Consider the following 19,336-nt stretch of genomic DNA (forward strand, 5'->3'; position numbering starts at 1 on the left):
GTCGAGCTGGGCTCTGCGAAGCGTAGGTTCGAAGACGTCACGGACACGACTGGTCAGGAACTTCTGCTGCGTCAGATCGAGCGCAGGTGGAGAATGATGTCGGACGGGAGCGGAGTGGATGGCCACCAGCGGTCCGGCGCAGTCCTTGGAGGATCACACGACAAACTGTCGCAGTGAACGGCAGTGCAGGCGGGTTGGTCCTCACTAACCCATGGTCTCCTTACGAAGTCCTGTCCGAATAGCGACCCTTAATGTCCGAGGCCTCTCAGATAGCAGGAGGCAGAGGCAACTCTACCGTCTAGCAGTCGAACAGGACCTCGACATCATCGCTGTGCAGGAGACCAAGGTCGAGAGTGAGGACGAGACCAATTTTGTGGTTAGACCTTTTACGGCGCGTTGCGAAGAGTGTGTTAGTTACGCGGTTGGGTCGTCGGCGGGCTGTATGTTGTAAGTGCGCCAGAGTTTGGGTGCAACAGTCGAGGCGGTGACACCGTTTGCTTCGGGACGCTTTGTTGCATGTGATTTTTCTCTTTCACCGTATGATTGGAGGGTCATTTCTGTGTACCCCTCCAATAACGTTTATGAGCGGCGGGTGTTTTTTTATTCCATGCATCAGTATTGCAAAAGTGATCGCTTTATTTTTCTTGGCGATTTTAATTGCATCTGCTTTGCTGGGGACAAGTCCAGCTCAACGCCCTATTGCGATTTAAGCACCGAGAGCCTTTTTAGGCTAATCAACGAGTATGGCTTAGATGACGTTGGGGAATATTTGAGGAATGGCCGCGAAGTCCAGTACTCCCATTTCCAAAGGTCGAGTCACGCCCGACTAGATCGAGCGTACGTTTCTTTAGATTTGATACCATTATGTTTTGAATATCACGTGCACCTTGTTTCCTTTAGTGATCACTGTCTAGTTTCCTTTTGTATGCGTAGTAAGTACCAAGCCAAGAAAGTCTTCAGCTGGGAATTATGGAAATTGAACGCCAAACTTTTGGAGGATGACGTTTTCACTGCCCAAGTGCACGCCGCGGTTGAAACACTGGAGAGCCAGAAAGAATTAGGGTATGGTGTGAGATGGGGAGCTTTTTAAGCAGGAAATAAAAATGAAAGCGTTAGAGCGTGCAGGCGTACTTAAAAGCACTGAAAGAAGCAACGAAATGTTATTACGTAACAATTTGCGGATATTGCTGAAAGAAGAAACTAAAATGCCTGGGGAATTCAAAGAGGGTATTTCTTTTGTGAAAGATAAACTCGAGATTCTAGATCGGGAAAGATATTGCGGGGCGATTGTTAGAGCCAGAGCCGAAAGAGGGTCAACAGGCGAAGCGCCAACTAAGCGTGCGCTGAGCGTTGAGAAAAGATATGCTCGGCGTAACGAGATAATGGGGGTAGAAAGGAACGGATCAGTTACAACCGATAAGGAAGAAATCGAACTCGCATTTTTCGAATATTACAGTAGATTATTTGTGTCCTGTCCAGTAGATGTCCAGCTTTTTAAGGATGAATTTTTGGGTTTCATGCCGCGCATTGATGACGAAACGAAAGAATTACTAGAATCGACCATCAGCGTAGAGGAAGTGGTATTCGCAATAGAAGCCCTAAACCCGGGAAAGTCCCCTGGCCCAGACGGCCTAAGTGCAGCTTTTTATAAGACTCAGAAACAAGAGATTGCCGCAGTCCTAGCCAAAGTATTCAATGAAGCATATGATTTGAATATGTTGCCTCCATCTTTTATGTCGTCGCACACAGCGTTAATCCCCAAAACAGATGACGCAGTAAAGTTGAAGCACGTCACAGCGTATCGGCCGATCAGTCTGATTAATGCCGACTACAAAATTTTAATGAAGATCTTAGCAAGAAGATTTCAGTCTGTAATATCAGAAGTAGTGGGGCCCCATTAACCTTGCGGCATTAAAGGAAGGACTATTTTCAACAATATTCATAAAGCACGCAGTGTTCTGGAGTGTTGCGACGCAATGCGTACTTGCGTTGCGATGCTCCAGGTAGATTTGCAAAAGGCTTTTGACCGCGTGCCTCACGACCTGCTTTTAACCATTCTCGATCATGTAAACGTCGGCGCTGTTATCCGCGAAGGTGTCAGCATGGCGTACACTCCTAGAAAAAAGGGTATGGATAGTCCTCCCTTAGGGGAGAAACGGTCTTGTAACCTATGTTCCTTTATAAGGGAGAAGCTTTCGTCCCTGAAGCAGGGGAGCAACGAGTTCCTCCGTCGCCTGCATCTCATTATGGCGGCCCTGAATCGAGCAAATCGAGCTCAATAAGGCTTAACGAGGACGCTACGTCTCTTGTACGGGACGAGAGAAGCAGCAAAGAAAAGCGTAACACGAGCTTTCCGCGAACTGTGTTTATTTCCGAAGCCAGATTCTCCCCACAGGTACAGAAACTTGCGTTTCGAAAGCAGTTACTTGGTCTTCTCGTCGACAGCACTGCGATGTTAAACGGAGACAACCGATACCCAGTTACTTCGCGCACTTTGCGTCTTACCTTTGGTGTTCCTCGCGCCACAAATCCTTCGTCAATCGCACATCACGGAGAAGGGCAAACTCAATCCGCAAAACCAAAAGCCGCTCTCGAAAGAACAAACTCAAAGCCGCTGTTTATCGCGTAGCGTGAAAGAAGGTTAAATCGCTAGCCACCAGATGGTGGCGTGAAGCAGAGTAATTGCAAGTAGCTAGGCTAGGTGGCGCTAGGTACCGCCCAATTCATGTTCTAGAAAACATAATTTGCTCTTCTAAGGCCACTCTGCGCTTCAGAGCCGCTCTCCTGCGCTTGGAGATCCTCTGCTATACACACATTACGCTTATTACAAGCATCAGGTGAACGTATATTGAGCACATACACGGCACACACAAATATCAATACAACGCAACACCACACTAACCCGGACACTACACCCGTGCTCTACGTTTCCGTCTTTTATACTGGTCGTTTTGAACGTACGGAAATTTTCGGTGACACCCTAAGCAATAAAAAATATTGCAAGCATGTTGATTTTTTCCCAGCAATATCATACCTCTGAGAGTAATTTGAATGCCTCAGAGGATGAATCTCTTATTAAAAAGTAAACGCTCGATCATGCCGTAATTGTTTGAAAGCCAATAAATCAAGCCGCTCCAATGCGGTTCGAAGCCATGAGTTTGTTTTCCCACACGACACGTCGTAGCCTGTATTTCTATTGGTTTTTCTATTTGTGCTGTTCGCGCAAAGCTGCAATTGCCGTCTTAAATTAATCTCTGTAGAGCGGACTCAGCTGGAAGTGATGCTTCACAAGCTGAGAAATCGCGTTTCGATCAACTTGAATGCAGTCAAAGCCGCTAGAAGTTTTCGAGCACGCCGTGGCGTGCCCGAAACCTTCTAGCGCTCATCCCAGCGCGGCACTTGGAAGGCAGTTTCTCCAAGAACCGTAGTATATTTAAACAGCAAAATAAAGGGTAGGTTTTTTTTCGGTTTTACCTATTATTGTTTTTTAATGCCGAAATTCCATATTGTAAATATACGTACTTTCCGTCACGATTTAGCACTGTTCAGTCCTTGCCCCAGAGCGCAATAGCTCTCGGGGACGAGACAATTCCGACAGTCACATTGGCCACTGTACGATAGCGATAAGAGCTTCTACTGCTCAGACCAGCGTTCCAACATGACTATCCGCACGTTGATCAGTTGCATGTAATCCCTCAAGTGGTATTAAACTTTAATGCAAAGCGAAATGTCAACCTTCGACATTCCGCCCCCTCCGATCACGGCCCGACCAGGGGCATCAATGCCCAACAGTTTACGATCTCATCTTCTTGTTACACCAGTGATACGCGAACACACGGTCACATCGGCGATAATTCCAGTCCTCTGTTTACAACCCACAACACTGCCATCACGATGTTGCAGCTATGTTGCTGACACGCACAAATACAGAACGATGTTGAACGCCGGTTACACTCGGCATCGGAAAACAGAACCGAACTCAGCACGCAAGGCACCCAGGCAGCCGGCAGCAAAACCTGCCTGTCTTGGACGCAGTTCCTGCGGTTTCCATAACGTCGAAAACGTCCACACAGTTCCGCGTGGTTTCGCTACTGTAGTTCCGTGCCGTGCGAGTCCCGCAATCCGGAGACGGCCATCCCCCAGTGTACGTAGCGCTGCTGGCACTGCTCCGGAACTTCGGTGTTTGTAGCCGCTTCGTTTGCTCGTTTGATAAAATCAGTGATAAAAACGTGAATGCAACCGAAATGTTCTGCACGTTTAGACTAGAAGACGGAATTACAGGCGGCCTTCGCTGCAGCTCAAGCTCAATCAACTCAACAGCTATTTATTAAACAACGTGCGCGACCCGCTCTAAAAACGAAACCGAAAGAAGATGAGTCGGGAGGGCGAAAGCTTTCTCCCGTCTGCCTGGAGAAGGAGAATAACGTTTTGTTCCTCCCCTTTTCTCGTGTCCGCTTGGGGGCGCATCAGTAGAAGGGAGGAAGACGCGCCATTGCTACTTTTTTCCTCCATTTTTTCTTAGAGTGTACAACGGTTGCTCGACGAGTCTTATGGTTAACAACTCGGTTGGAGAACGTATAAAAGTGAATCGATCCGTCCGCTAAGGGTGCCCTTTGTCACCACTTCTTTTTTGCATTTACATAGAATCCCTTTGCATTAGTATTTTTAAAAACAGTACTATCAGTGGTTTTAAGCTTCATGCGACCGAAGTTAAAGTGTTAGCGTATGCTGATTATATTGCAGTGTTTTGTTCCAACCGCGAGAGTATTGTTCAAGTCGTTCACACGCTTAAACGTTTTTTCGAAGTCAGTGGCAGCTCTGTTAACTGGGCCAAGTGCCTGGGATTTTGGCATGGAGAGTGGAGCTCTACTCCTTGTTCGTTTACCAACGTGCAGTGGATGACCACCCCCGTAAAATATTTGGGAGTGTCTCTAGAAAATTATCGCGATAGCGAACCCTACTGGCGCCGGCAGGTGGTGGAGCTTCGCGAAAGAGTAGAAAAAAGTCGGAGGTATGATCTGTCTATTTTTGCACGGGCCACAGTCTCCAATTTGTTTTTTCGTCAGAAAGCTGTGTTACGTTTTACAAGTTTTGCTTTGTTCGCGGGTAAATGTGCAGAAATGGCACCGGGTATTTGCAGTGTTTATTTGGGGCTCCAGGTGGGAGCGATCAAGTAGGACGAATATTTTCCGGCGCGTGCGCAATGGGGGGCTTAGTTTGACGCATTTGTTTTTACCACAGGTTGTTAATCCGTTCATGTATTTTTGGGACATAAGTGACCCCATTTTGCGCAATGTTTGCCAAGTGAGAGTGGCAAGCAGGTTGCCTGAGTTGATTGTTTCCACGTCTTCGATGTCTGGTGGTATTCATCGATATTTAAAGGAAGTCGTTGCCTCATGTAAATTTCTGTTATCTCGTTTTTCAGTTGAGTATTTGAGTGAGGTTCCTCGAAAAAGATTGTATAAGGCTGTGTGCGATACTGTGTTTCCTGTACCTCTATACAGAGCCTTATACTGTGCAGGCCCAGGGCAGGATGTCTTGAAGCGCGTTAAGCGTATGGTGGTGCCCGCAGGTACCAAGACTTTGTTTAAATTACATTCAGGTACACTGCCGGTCAAGACATGGCTAAACGAGGGGACTTTTTGTACCGTGGGGGATCACTGCTTTTTATGCAAGAAGCCAGAGGCCGTCGAACACGTGTTTCTTGAGTGCTGGGATGGGGTCTTCTCCTGTGACGTCCTCCAACGTACCCTGAAAAAGGACCTCCCCCTAGACGCGCACGGAATCCGTTATCTATCGGTTAAAAACGAGGAAGGTTTTCCATTTGACATGGTTATGGTTTGGGGTTTGCACAGTATTTGGAAGTCCCGAATGGCTGTACACAACGCTGACAATAATGTACGGGAGGCGCGAGAATATTTTCGCGAAAGTGTATCTTTGTTAGTTGAAGTCAACAGAGGACAGAAGTGCGTGCCTGAGTGGCTTCCGCGCATTGAGGCACTTTTGCCCATGAGACAATTGTAGCCCCCGACGCCAGTTACTTCGGACTGGTTTAGTTTAGCCTTGCTCTGCTTCTTATGGTTTGAGCGATATACCTACCTATTTGACAATGTAAAAAATCCGGCAATAAGGAAAAAATAAAAGGCATAGCATAGGGGTTAAGGTGTCCGATTTGTACGCAAGTGGACAGGGGTTCGATTCATGGTGAACCTGCTTTTTTTTTTTCTTCTTTTTTTCTCGAACATTTTGTTTTGTCGAGGCATTTGGCGATATTGATGAGTGCGTAAAGCTTTACTCTTATATAAATGCTGCCCTTGTTGATGACATTCCCTTGGCAGTGGCAGTCAGACGTCATCTGATGGACCATCAGGGCACGTTCCACCAAGGCTGCTGACTGGCAGTCAGTGTCCCAAATTACGTATCTTGATAGAATTTTCAAAAGGGGCAAAAAAAAAAACCGCATCTCCACGTGGTGAATGATGCTGATTGGGGCGAAGCTCTGGTGGTGCTTGTCTGCGTAGACGGTGAGCCGCAGCATGGCGAGCCTTTCATTCGTTTTCATCCACGTCAGAAAGAGAATGCGTGGCATGAAACGTGGTTATGTACGCATTTGAGCATTTGACCGCAGCGTGACATGCATGAAAACGAATGAAAGGCTCGGCATGCTGTGGCTCAGCGCCTACGCAGACAAGCACCACCAGAGCTTCGCCCCAATCAACATCATTCACCGTGTGGAGATGCGGTTTTTGTTTTTTTAAAGCTTCCTTGAATGTCCTATTGGAAGTGATTCTCTCACCACCACGACGATGTCTCCGCGCTCGAAGGTCGAAGCGCTGCACCGCTTCTTATTGAAACGACGTTGCCGTTTTTACTGATCTTTACGAATGGTGTGTATGGCCGCCTGTCGTCTTGTCGCCATCTCAGTTTCAGTTACGTTGGTTTTGTCTCGTAGTGCTTCTTCAAGGTATCTCCCTTAAAATTTTTATACTCGTAAGCGAACAGCAGCCGGAAGGGCGTCGTACGAGTGGCCTTCTGGACAGTGTTGTTGAGACTCCACTGAACTTGTTCCAACAACTCGTCCCAATCCCTGCCTTCAACGTCGGTGGTCAAGATGGCGATTGATGTAGTAACAACTCTATTGTACCGCTCCACTTGTCGATTCGCTCGCGGGGTTGCAGTGGAGTTGAGCACATGAGCAATGTTTAGTGCACGGCAACACCTCCGGAACGCATTGCTTGTGTAAGCTCCTCCTCTGTCTGTAATAACCCGTGCTGGAAGGCCGAAAAGGCCAACGATGTTGTTCAAGAACGAAACAGTTGGTTGTGCGCTAGTGTTTTTTGCGGGTCTCAACAGTACAAACTTTGTAAATGCATCCACAGCCACGATCAAATAAGTGTTCCCATGCCTGCTTTATGGAAATGGTCCCAAATGATCAATATGAATTGTGTGAAAATGCAGGCCAACTTTCTTAATGGAATGCAACATTCTAGGCTTTCTGCCTGTCGGAGTCTTGTGATGAATAGATTCTAGACACGATGCGGTGTACTGCGAACATATCGTTTCATTCTGGAAACCAATAATTTTTTTTTCCGTCTTCTTCAAACTTTTTCCCAATCCCAGGTGTCCCATATCGTCGTGGCAGCGCCGAACGACCTGCCAACGCATTTTCTGCGGGACTACCCACGAAACCTCCTGTGTTTTGTATTTTCTGAAAACAGCGTCGCTCCGTAGCTTGTACTGTTCGTGAAGACGTTGGTCTTCCTTCGACTTTGTCGGCTTCCGTAATATGTCCCGTATATTGTTGACCTCAGGGTCCTGACGTTGTACTGCTACCAGCCAGTCGTCAAAATCAGTCACCGTAGCTGGCAGGACCTGTAGACCATCACAGATAACGACGTCTTCAGATTGACCACTACTTGATCGGCTCAAAGCGTCCACGTGGGTCATAGAAATACCGGATCAATGATCTACACTAAACGTGAACTCTTGTAATTATAACCACCAGCGAGCAATCCGGGGCAACATATCGCGCTTACTCAACGTGCCTCGCAGGGGGTGCCAGTCCGTGAGTACAGTGAAGTCGACACCGGAGAGGCAAACCTTAAGCCGCTCTAGAGTCTGAACGACTGCGAGGGCCTCAAGCTCGTAGGAATGATACATTTGTTCGCCTTGGACGTCTGAGGGGCTCACATAAATTACAGGATGAAATTGTCTGTCTCACTGGCGCTGCAACAATATGCCCCCCAAACCATTCTTATTTGCATCGGTGTGCACTTCCGTTGGAGCTTCGTGGTTGTAAAGGGCCAGAATTGGTCTCTCCTGTAAACACACTTACAGGAAAGAAAATGCAGAATCTTGCTGCACGGTTCATCGCCGACAAGTATTCTTCTTCAAAAGCCTTGTCAGAGGTTCATGTAGCACTGCGAAGTTCTTCAGGAAACGTCTAAAATGGCTTGCTAGGCCAATAAACTGCCTTACCTTGTGGACGTTTCTCGGTGTTGAGAAGTCAGTCACTGCTTTTACTTTACATTCATCTGGCCTGAGTCCTGTGGTTCCGATTTCGAATCCCAGGTAGTTTATTGTTTCCGCCATGAACACGCATTTGCTCAGGCGAAGTGTCAGTATCGCTTCTCGAAGAACTTGGAACACTTGTCGCAAATGATCAAGACCTTTTTTGAAATCCCGCGACGGGATGAGAATATCATTCATGTACGCTAGAGCCACTCCGCAACGCAAGGATCCCAATACCACATTCATCATTTTTTGAAACACCGCTGGAGCGCTGGTCAGTTCGAAAGGCATTTTATGAACTCGTAGTGTCTATCGGGAGTTACAAACGCAGTCTTCGCTTGTGATTCTTTGGACATCGGAATTTGATAATACCCTGACGTCAAGTCAAGAGTCGTCAAATAGCGCTTTTCATGTAGTCGGTCCAACTGGTCTTCAATCAAGTGAAGCGGGTATTTGTCCTTCTTAGTGACCCTGTTGAGTGGTCTGCAATCAATGCACAAACGTTCATCGCCTGTCTTTTTCTTCACAACAAGCAATAAACTGGCGTACTCGGACGAAAAGTCGCAAACTATACTGGCCTCTTTCAGCTCTTCGATATCTTTGTTTGCTCTCAGTCGCCGATTGTACGGTTGACGATACGGTCGAAAAGATACCGGATTCGCATCTTCTGCGATATCAATTTTCATTTCGGCCTTGTTTGTGGCTTCCAACTGAAAAAAAAAAAACATTATCCGCAAAGCAATCACATTGCTCGTTGACCAACTTGAGAAGTCGTTTGAATTCATCAGATGTTAACACGGTTCCCGTGCACACATCTTCTGGCCTAAAAGGTATTAGGCATTTCGAAGATACAATGTGGTCGCAAGACGTTTCGGGTTCCTCGTGGCACCAAGAGCCCCGTGCAGTCACTTTTCCTTGCGTAACACGAATAGCGGAATCCGAAACAATTAGGACTGGTAAGAACGAAGCCCCATCTTCGTCTACATGGATAATGCAAGAGGGCAAGAAATGCTCGTTACCCTCTTGCATGCGAAGTTGGGCACCGACGTAAACGTCGCCGTCTTCTTCGCCTCCCGCTGATAAGGTGACAATGCCAATGTGCCCGGGGGCAATGACCGCTGACTTTTTTGCCATAACGTGGCACGACGGGGTGGAAGGTTTGGGACGTTGATGCCTCTAAGTAGGTCGTCCTCATAATCAGCACTCACGTTCTCTTCAAAAATTCGTAGAAAGTTCTACGTCTTACAACGGTAATGTGGGGCTGATCCGTAAACGGTTGGCCAACAAGCAGTGCAATTGCCTGAACATCACTTGGAACGATGTAAGTGGGCACTTCTGCACTGGCCTGGTCGACGGTGAGATGCGCTTGGGTGATTCCGCAAGGAATCACGTGACCAGAACTGCAGCCTTCAATTTTGCACGTATTTGTAGGCTTCGTATATGCAATACCGAGGTAGTCGGCGTCCGCCTGACGAACCGTACTGCATTGACTACCAAGGTCCAAGTATGCCTTGACTGGCTTCCCGTCGATCAGTGCCACGAAAGTATTTCTCCATTTCGTGCGCCAACTATTTCTTTACTTTCCAGGCAGTGTGTCTTCGGAAAAGTTTCCTTGATATTAAATCTGCAGTTGGCAACCGCATGACCAACACGCTGTCATTTTTCGCATCGTTTCCGCTTTTATGGTTCAGGACAGTGAATTGCAAAATGTCTGTACTCGTTGCAGTTAAAGCATAATGACTCTCCGTTGTGGTTATATAAAGACTTTCATGAAAAGGTTAGCCTCGTCCGTTATTATCAACTGACGGGCCTGCTGCCCGGGCGCCGATTTCGGTCCGCGCTTCGACTTGGTCATGCGATCCACCTGATGGAGGAGGAAGAGTAAACTTTTATTGATTGCAGGAGACTTTTGGTCTAGGTGGGGCCCTTAGTCCAGGGCTTCAGTGCTCTCTACCGCAGCCTTCGCCCTTTGGGGTTGAGCAGCGCAGCGTCCCAGGTCTCGTAATAAGGGGAAGAGGAAAGGGAGAGACGAGGGCTGACGTTCGTTTCGAATGGGTGTTGTCTTGACCACGGCGAGTCGGTCGTCTATACGCTTAAGGCACTCAAGCAATGACTCTGGGGTAGAGAAAGTTGCAACGCTTAAACTTCGCACCATCGCCTTGTCATCAAGACCAGTGACGACGTACTCAACACTTTGATCTTCAGGGAGTTGACAGAGACGGGCAAGGCTAACCTTTTCATGAAAGTACAATTCGATGTTCTCACCCTTTCGTCGTTTTCGAGCCACCATCTCCTGATGGTGACGCTGACTGCTTTTCCAATCTGGAAACGATCTCTTCAATTCGTCTTTCCACTTTTGGCATGATCGCTGTACGCTCGAAAGTCCATCATTCTATGTCTTTGCAACCCCTTCCAGTTTCGTGATGGCAAAGCACGACGTCTGTGGATCACTCCACACGTAGATTGTGGAAAGTTTGTCAACTTTTTAATCAATCGTTCTACTGTCTGCGATGGCAATGCCCCAGGATTAAAGACAGGTAAAAGCTTTTCAGAGTCCGCAGGTGGTCGCGCGTCTTGAAGTGGCTGTTGGCCGGCACGAAGCGTAGCCATGCCGCTCATCGCCTCCAGCACGGCACTCTGGATAGCCGTTTGCAGCAGCGTAGCAAGGTCTTCATTTGTTGCACGAATTTCCGTTGCCTGATGGTTCTCCAACGCATCAGCGACCCTGTCGGTGTCGTCGATAGCAGCAGTCACAGCCACAGGATTTGCCTCTTCGTGATGCTGAAGGGATCGAGTGTTGTCTACGAAAGCCACGCTCGTGATTTCTTCATCGCCTGTTCGTTCGCAGGAACCTTAGTTTGCACCCGGCGGACGGACTTGCAAGCGCTCCTTCTTTCGTCGATCGTGCCCAATGCTGTCAGTCATATCTAAAACGAGTTGATCCGATGTGACACAATTCCTACCGATTTGCGAATCGTAGAATAAACCTTCTCACCGTGTCCAGGTCGCAAACGCGCTGATCCCACTTCTGTTTTGTTAGTCGTAAAATGCGCAGTTGTCAAAAAGTAGAAAGCATTTTATATGACAGAGCTTTTAACGTTCGTATCGTTGCACGTTTTTTCGGGTGCTCATCGTCGTCCTCGTCTCTATTTAATCTCTCGTGCTCAGCAGGATGCTAACACATCAATTGTCATTCGTGACAATATATAACGGAAGCAGCCGCAACCGGGAAGCGCAATCCTGCCTAGACAACCACGGAACCCACCCAGGCAACTGCGGTTTCCTGCTGAGGTTCAGAATCAGTTCCTCTTCCCGAGAAACTACGGGGCCCAAGAAGTAGAACACCTGCTACATGTCCCAACTACAGTATTCGCCTCATTCGTCTCGATAATCTATCCACACGGCTCACGTGGTGAAAAGCAGAACTACGCTTTGTTTTACACTAATTTGGAGCAAGAAAAATGCCACGCACGAGAGGCCGAAGCCATAGGAGGCCACAATGTAACGCTCGCACACTGGACTCAACTGCTATGAGCTCGTGCTCTTCTTTGCCCGTGCTCTGTGCCGTTAGTGGGGATACTTTGTCTCCAACCGCATTGTTCAGAGATGGAATAACCGCGTGCATTGTAGAGAACCGTTAATAAACAAGAGCAGGCTTCCACTAATTTCAATCTGGGTCTCGGGATCATTAGCTCGGTTGTTATACCAAGCAACCCTGGACGGCTCTCTTCATTTCGCCCGCTCTCGGGCGACCGAATGGTGGCCAAGACGCATGGGGGCCAAGACAAGAACGCGCACCTCGCGCGCGTTGCCTTGATATGGGTGGCACACGGATACTCGGCAGCTGACAGCGAAAGTGCACAGCCGTACTTATACTGCCCCTATTGTGTCCGTCCACATCTGATAAAATGTAGTTTTTTGTTCTTAAAACATTTGGCTTTATGTTACTTCTTTGGACCGGGTACTCAGTAAGGCTAACCGACCCGACCGACCTTAGATAATTTACAATACCATCGGACAATGCAGTTCGTCACTGGAAGCATAAATATAGCAAAATGCGGAATTGAAAATATGCGAACTTGCTTGCAGTGTTAGTAATATAAACAGCATTATTAGAATATTGAAGCAACGTTGAAGTCATGATAGTTTTATGCAACCACACGTTTTATGCAACCCATAATCAGAGGCGGACAACGTAACTATTGTAATATTGCACAAACACGCAGGGTAGAATGCCGAAACTGTGGAAATTGTGCTTCCAGCCTGTTAATCGACATTTCCGTTAATAAAGCTCCAAGACGATCAACTTCCGCGATTAAAGGCGGCGGTCCCACGGCGGCCATCTTGAACAAGCCATTAGTTGAACCACTAGATGGCGGCACTCATCCGTGTGGCCCAGAGCCGTTTATACTGAGAGAGTTTGGCCGATGGGCGGAGCTTGTTGGCCGCTAGAACCAGCGGATTTCGCGATAACACAATATGGCGTTACTTCTTTGTCTTGTTCATTCCTGTGAAATCGCGTAGAGTTCCTATGAGGCAGATCCACAATATGGCGGACGGAAGTAGTCATCCCCCGGTTGTCAGACTACGCTGCTGTGGTTGTCAGACTGCCAAAATCTCCTTAAGAAGGCCAAACTCTCTCAGTATAAACGGCTCTGGTGTGGCCTAGGGTGCCTAGATGTCTGTCTGTCTCAGGGTGAAGACATCCATTGTTGTCCGGAATGTGCCAGCGCGTGACGCTCTCGCGCACTCGGTGCGTGACTTGGGCGGTAAGATGGCGTCTATGCATCAGCCAGAGCTACGCGCTCGAGCCGAGTGACACCGGATTGCGCGCACTTCAAAATGCATAAAAAAACGATTGGGCGGAAAAATGGCCGAGATGTAACCACTCAAGCAAAAGCGCGCGTGTGTATGAAGGCACTCTAGTGTGGCCAGAAAAGTGGCTCGTGCCCACTGATGTTCCTCCTCTGCTCTTAAATTCCTCCATTCTGCTACTCGCCCATGCACGTTCAGCACTCAGCACGTGCTCTCGTCGACACACCTGCCAGCAATAGTGCCAGTAATGCTATTAGCGGCGAGATGTTCTAGTGGCGCCCTCCTATGGTTCCCTCTCGTGACGTCATTACCTTGCGAACAACAAGCTCGATGGTGTTTGTAAGGAGCATGGTGGAAGCATGAAATCATTGCGCTCTCAAAGCAACACTAACAACACCGTCGAAATTGAAGTTCTTCCATTCCTCTTATTTCCGTCAATGAGAAATCCTTTGCTGACGTCATAGTTAGCATTCGGCCAATCGCGGAAGGCCGACCACAGCGACGCTTTCGATCGCGCACGTCGCCAATACTCTGTTTCACCTTGCGTTGTACCGCAGGAAAGGCTACAAGCGCGAGCCCCTTGCTCTATGGCACATCTCGGCGGCACAAGCTGTGCACCAGGGGCAGCTGCCAACGCTATGAGCTCGTCCTTCTAGCCTTCGCTGCGGCACAACATAAGGCCTATTTCGCCCAGAAGCAGAGCCCCGCTAGCTCATCGACAGGAGCGAGAGTGCCAAGTTGGGCAAATTTTGTTCTTTGATACTAGCTTTGTTCCGCACTGCAGGGTCGGCAAAGCGATTTCCTTAGTGGCTGACGAGCCAGTAGGTATCGTTTTAACTATTCAAGAATTAAAAACATTATCAATCAATCAGCGAAGAATGTTATTAAACGATAAAAAAATATATATAAGACATGCCTTGTCAGTATTTCGTGAACGAAAGAGCTTTTGCACGACATAAACATTTAAATTCATTTTCATTTTAAATCAGAAGGCAGCCGACATAACAGGTCAATGAGGCCAATTAAGCAGATCCAAGAAACACTACGTCACGGAGCTGGACGTCTTTTAGTACGTTTTTTGTCACCGATTAAAAGGGGCGATGCCACAATTTTTGTGCTTTGCGTAAATACCGCTTAGAACGGATCCCTGACGTTAATGACCTATAAAACACGCGTTCGTTTTTCACCACACGCAATAGAAGTCCCAGGAAAAAATGAAACAAAAACGAGCAGCATTTACCCCTTCAACTCGCAGCCGGAACAAGCGGCCACGTGATCTGGAGCCGATTATATGCCGCCAGTGTTGATCATAGCCACGCGCTGGGGTTGGCAAAGCACAGGACACGCGCTGAGTTCCAGACATTGTTATGGCTCGGCTATTGTCGTCGTTGCAGCGATTGGACACGGGCCACTACCCGAATGCTTCTCGAGCTAGTAATTATCACGAGCCCAAATCGAGTGCCCACGCAATGCTCGGGTCCAATCTATGAACCGCATTCAAATATCGTCACTGCGGTCCCCACGTTACGTCATCAAATTTTGCAAAAGAGAGATTGAATGAAAATTATCGCTTTTGTCATTGAAATTATACCGCAACAAAGGAGTTTATTGGCCAGTGGCGTTGGCTGCGAGTATCCTAGAGTCCCACTAGTGCCAGTAAACTCGTGTAAAGTGAAAAACATTCCAAATGAATATCGTTGCACCGCTCCTTTAACTCAATTGAACGCGGATCATGCACCGTGGCCATGCGCTTTTAGTATGCGTGTTTGTGTTTGTGTACCTTGTATTACTCGACTGACTGTATTTTGATTTATAATAAAACAAATAATAGCAGAAATATTTTTTTTTTCAAGATGGGTGTTCAGAGAGCGCTTTATATAGCTCAATATTTTGATAATATTTTGAATAAATTTTAGTATCATTTATCTGACCATATAACCACCGCAATATTGTTTAAACATTAAACCAAAGTCAAAGAAAACATGTTCAAGAAAAGAGTAAACGCGTATTTTTTATCCCCAGTGACCTAAACTTAAAAAAAATTGTTTCGCAAATGGGCAGCAGATTTCGACTTTTTTTTTATAGTGCTTTTGATTTTTTATTAATAATTATTTATATTGATAATTTGATGTTGAAAACAAATATAAAAATGTCTTTCGTGTATCTTTATATGTATTTTTTGTTTCGGTGCAACAGAAATAGAGAATTTTACTTAACGCTGACATTGTTCGTAATGAATGTTATCTCAATAATGTCAAAGGGAATGATTTCGAGTTGAAACATTTGATGACGTTGATATTAATGATTGTGATTACGATTCTTAGATCAGGTAATCTTGAATATTTTTTGTTTAATTTCTTTTCATAAAAACACTGGTCCTGCACACCATTGACCGCTGTAAAAAGGGGCTGATGGCCTCGTCAGAAGACTTTTTAATTCGAAAGGATTATTTGCCCCATTACGACAAAGTCCGGCGTCGTCGGCATGTCTGGAAATAAAGATTATTATTATTATTACCTCGCGCACAGTTGTTGTTTTAACCTTTAATTGTATTTTTTCCAGATGTACACGGGAAAACTGCCAAACGGTCCGGATCATCTAAAGTTCAATGTGTCTTCACGTTCCTATGGCCGTCTGCACGTTAACGTTCAAATGGCAAAACACCGTAAACCCTCTTCTCTTTTCAATTGACAACGAACCGTAGACCACATGAAGATATATGCACTCTGTCTTCACGATATTTGCGATATAAAATGACAAGCTTCTGAAGACTTATAAACTTATTGGGAGTTCAGCTCAATTGACTCAGTGTCAAAAGGAGATACAAGGTGACGATGAACATTGTAACCAGTAGAAACGCCGACTTGTTATGTCTGATTGACATAATCCGATTCTGCTTGAAATTATCAGTTTCGACGTCGAGCACCACAGTTTCCGTCTGCAATTATTTTGCAGCCCAAAAGACCTCGCAACTGAAAATAGCGAGCAGAATCACCATTAGGAATCCTAAGGCCATTCACAAAAGCTATGCGACACTAGCGGGAACCAGCTGGAGCTCATGCCATAACACTGAGTGCAAATCGACCAAATGTTTGCTAGGCCCCCATTCCGCAGTTTAGGATCTACGTGAAGGCCTATTAGGGCCTTTTCCTAGATCGCGCAGTGCGGATTGCGGGCAGACTTGTTCGCAACGCGTTGTAAGTTACTTGTAGTTAATTACATTTTATAGACCTTTTGTGACGCCTCCATTACATTTCTTGAGCTTTAGCAATTATGGTATTCAAACACATTTTTTTTTTAGTAATGAGCTACTAGTAATTCATTACTTTTTCCACTTCAACTGAGGTTTCTAAACTCAAAGAAAGATTTTTCTACTACAGCCACCAAACCGTATCTGTGAGGTTCAGTTTCAAAAAACATTTATTGAATTAGTCAGCCGGGTTTGCAGCGCGAGATTTCTTTTTAATTAAATTTTCGGGTGCACCAAGCAGCGCTTGCAAGACCTAGAGGGTCAAGTTGCCGCGAAGCAATTGTTGGTATGAAAGCGATACTGCGGCTATTTAAATCAAAGAAACAAAAATTAATCAGCAGGAAAGCGGCTGAATGAGACGTGCCCTAAAGGCCTACCTTTAGGGCACGTCGCGGGAAGCGGTTTCTTCTACAATTTTTCTGAGTGCCCCGATGACTGGCTTTCTTGCCTCACTGTGACGCCCGGTCACTGCGTTTCTGCGAGTTGTCTACGAGTAGAGTAAGGTTGAAAGCTTAAGAATCCCTGCACGATGGTGGACACAACAGAACCGGCGCGGTTGGGAAGCTGGAATCTTAAAAGAAACGCCTGTTTATTTAACTTGTAGTAAAGGAAATTAAATTCCACTTCGTCGTTGCTCTAATATGTAGTTGAAGGTTTGCACCATTCGTGGTCTCGGAACATGGCGGCGGTATGTAAAGTAAAATGGCGCCGAAGGATGCATTCCATTAATTTGTTAATGTTTGTGAAAAGCATGGTGAATGCTTGAAGTCGCTGCATTCTCGATAAACAATGTCGAAGGTCACAGTCCAACGGTGCTCCTCTTTACGTGAAAGAAGTAAGAATCAATCCCAATATCAAACTCTCAACCTTGTCGCTGTTGGCGCAAGAAAACGACGACATCAAACTTCGATCATCATTTTCATACTCATCGAATTTTCGTTCGACGGCGGACATACGTCGAACCTCGATATAACGAACTTCAATGTAACGAAATCCTCGATTTAACGAAGTATTTTATTTTTCATAATTTCTTGCCCATAGACCCCATGTGTTTTTAGTTTCTATATAACGAAGTCTATTTTGCTCCTATTTCAATATAACGAAGCGCCATTTCCATAAAAGTCAATAAATAAATAGACTCTAAAGAACAACTTCGCAAAAAAATTGTGGTTAAAAAAAAATTATTCGCAAACGCGAGCGCTTGATAGGTTACTTCACGGGGACAGGCCTTCCAACGTTCCTAGGCTGCCCAAGGATGCGGCGCCGGTAGCGCCGGCGAGACATGCGGCAAAGCGCATTCCGCGGGGCTGGCCAGAAAATGCCGAGCAAAAAGTTAACACGGCATAACAGCATCACCACTGACATTTACTGATCATCATAGTCCACTGTACCGTGGGTAGCGCGGGAGCCAACTTCAGCGGTGGAGCAACGTGAAGGCGCGACCGCACGGGCAGTGCCATCTAGGAGAAGACCGAGAAGACCAATTATCGTCTTGCGAGCGTGATGTGAAGCAAAGGCGCAAGGGGGCAAGTAAACTGTGCGGGCAAGAGTGCTGTGTAGGTTGGAAACATTGGCACCGCCTAAACAGCTTTATTTTTCAACCGGGTGGTTCACTGACGTGCTTGCTGGCATGGGGAAACGTAGAGTTCTTTCTTTGGATGAGAAAGCAAACGTTTTGGACGCCATCTCCTAAGGCGAACGGAAGAAGGATGTCGCGGCTCGGCTTTGGTATACCGCAGAGTTCCCTTTCAACAATTCTAAAAGCAAAGGATTCTATTCTCGGCTCTCTGAAGAGTGGCACAAGCGGCCAACGAAAGCGACCGCTCCTCTCCGAGCACCTTTGTCGAAGAGCAACGTATGGGCTTGGGGTTCTGAGCAGGCGGCTGCATTCCTACGGGTGAAGAACCTCTTGAGTTCAGACTGCTGTCTCGCCAAGTACAACCCAGTGTACCCAACAACAGTTTCGGCAGATGCCAGCTCCTTTGGCATCGGTGCCATACTCCTTCAAGACCAACCTTCAGGAGAAAGGAGGGCAATGGCCTTCGCATCTAGGGCCATGACCCCGGCAGAGATGCGCTATAGCCAAACAGAGAAGGAGGCTTTGGCAACGGTGTGGGCTGTACGACGTTTTGACGAGTTCGTACGTGGTTTGCAGCTCAGTGTGGAGACCGACCACATGCCCCTGGTATCTCTCTTCGGCAAGATGGAGTTAGACATGTTGCCTCCTCGCATTCAGCGCCTTCGTTTAAAGCTGATGCAGTACCAATTTCGCATGCTGTATGTGCCGAGGAAGCTACTGGCAACAGCGGACACACTCTCTAGAGCTCCCCAGAGAATGGGGTCTGAAGACAAGGGCAAGGACTCCCTTGACACATTTGCAATTGCAGCACTGGAAGACACGTCTGTTTGACCTTCCACTCCTCCCCGAGGAAGTCCAAGCTGCGCAACAGTCTGACGGAGAGTGCTGTGCACTCAAACGGTATTGCGAGGTTGGATGGCCGACGAAGCACAAGCTGCCCGTCAATTTGTCCAAGTATTGGTCTGTCCGAGGAGAGCTGTCGCTGTGCAAAGGAATTCTCCTCAAGGGCCCGCGGCTCCTCATACCGACTGATTTAAGACAGGCAATACTGAGGCTCATACATGAAGGTCACCAAGGAATTGTCAAGTGCAAGGCCAGAGCTCGTGACTCTGTCTGGTGGCCAGGCATTAGTGCACAGATCACTTCCCTGGTAAGCGGCTGTGAGCAGTGTACCAAGAAAA

Source organism: Ixodes scapularis, unplaced genomic scaffold, assembly GCF_016920785.2.
Source record: "Ixodes scapularis isolate PalLabHiFi unplaced genomic scaffold, ASM1692078v2 ptg001226l_1__unscaffolded, whole genome shotgun sequence".
In the NCBI taxonomy this organism is placed as follows: domain Eukaryota; kingdom Metazoa; phylum Arthropoda; class Arachnida; order Ixodida; family Ixodidae; genus Ixodes; species Ixodes scapularis.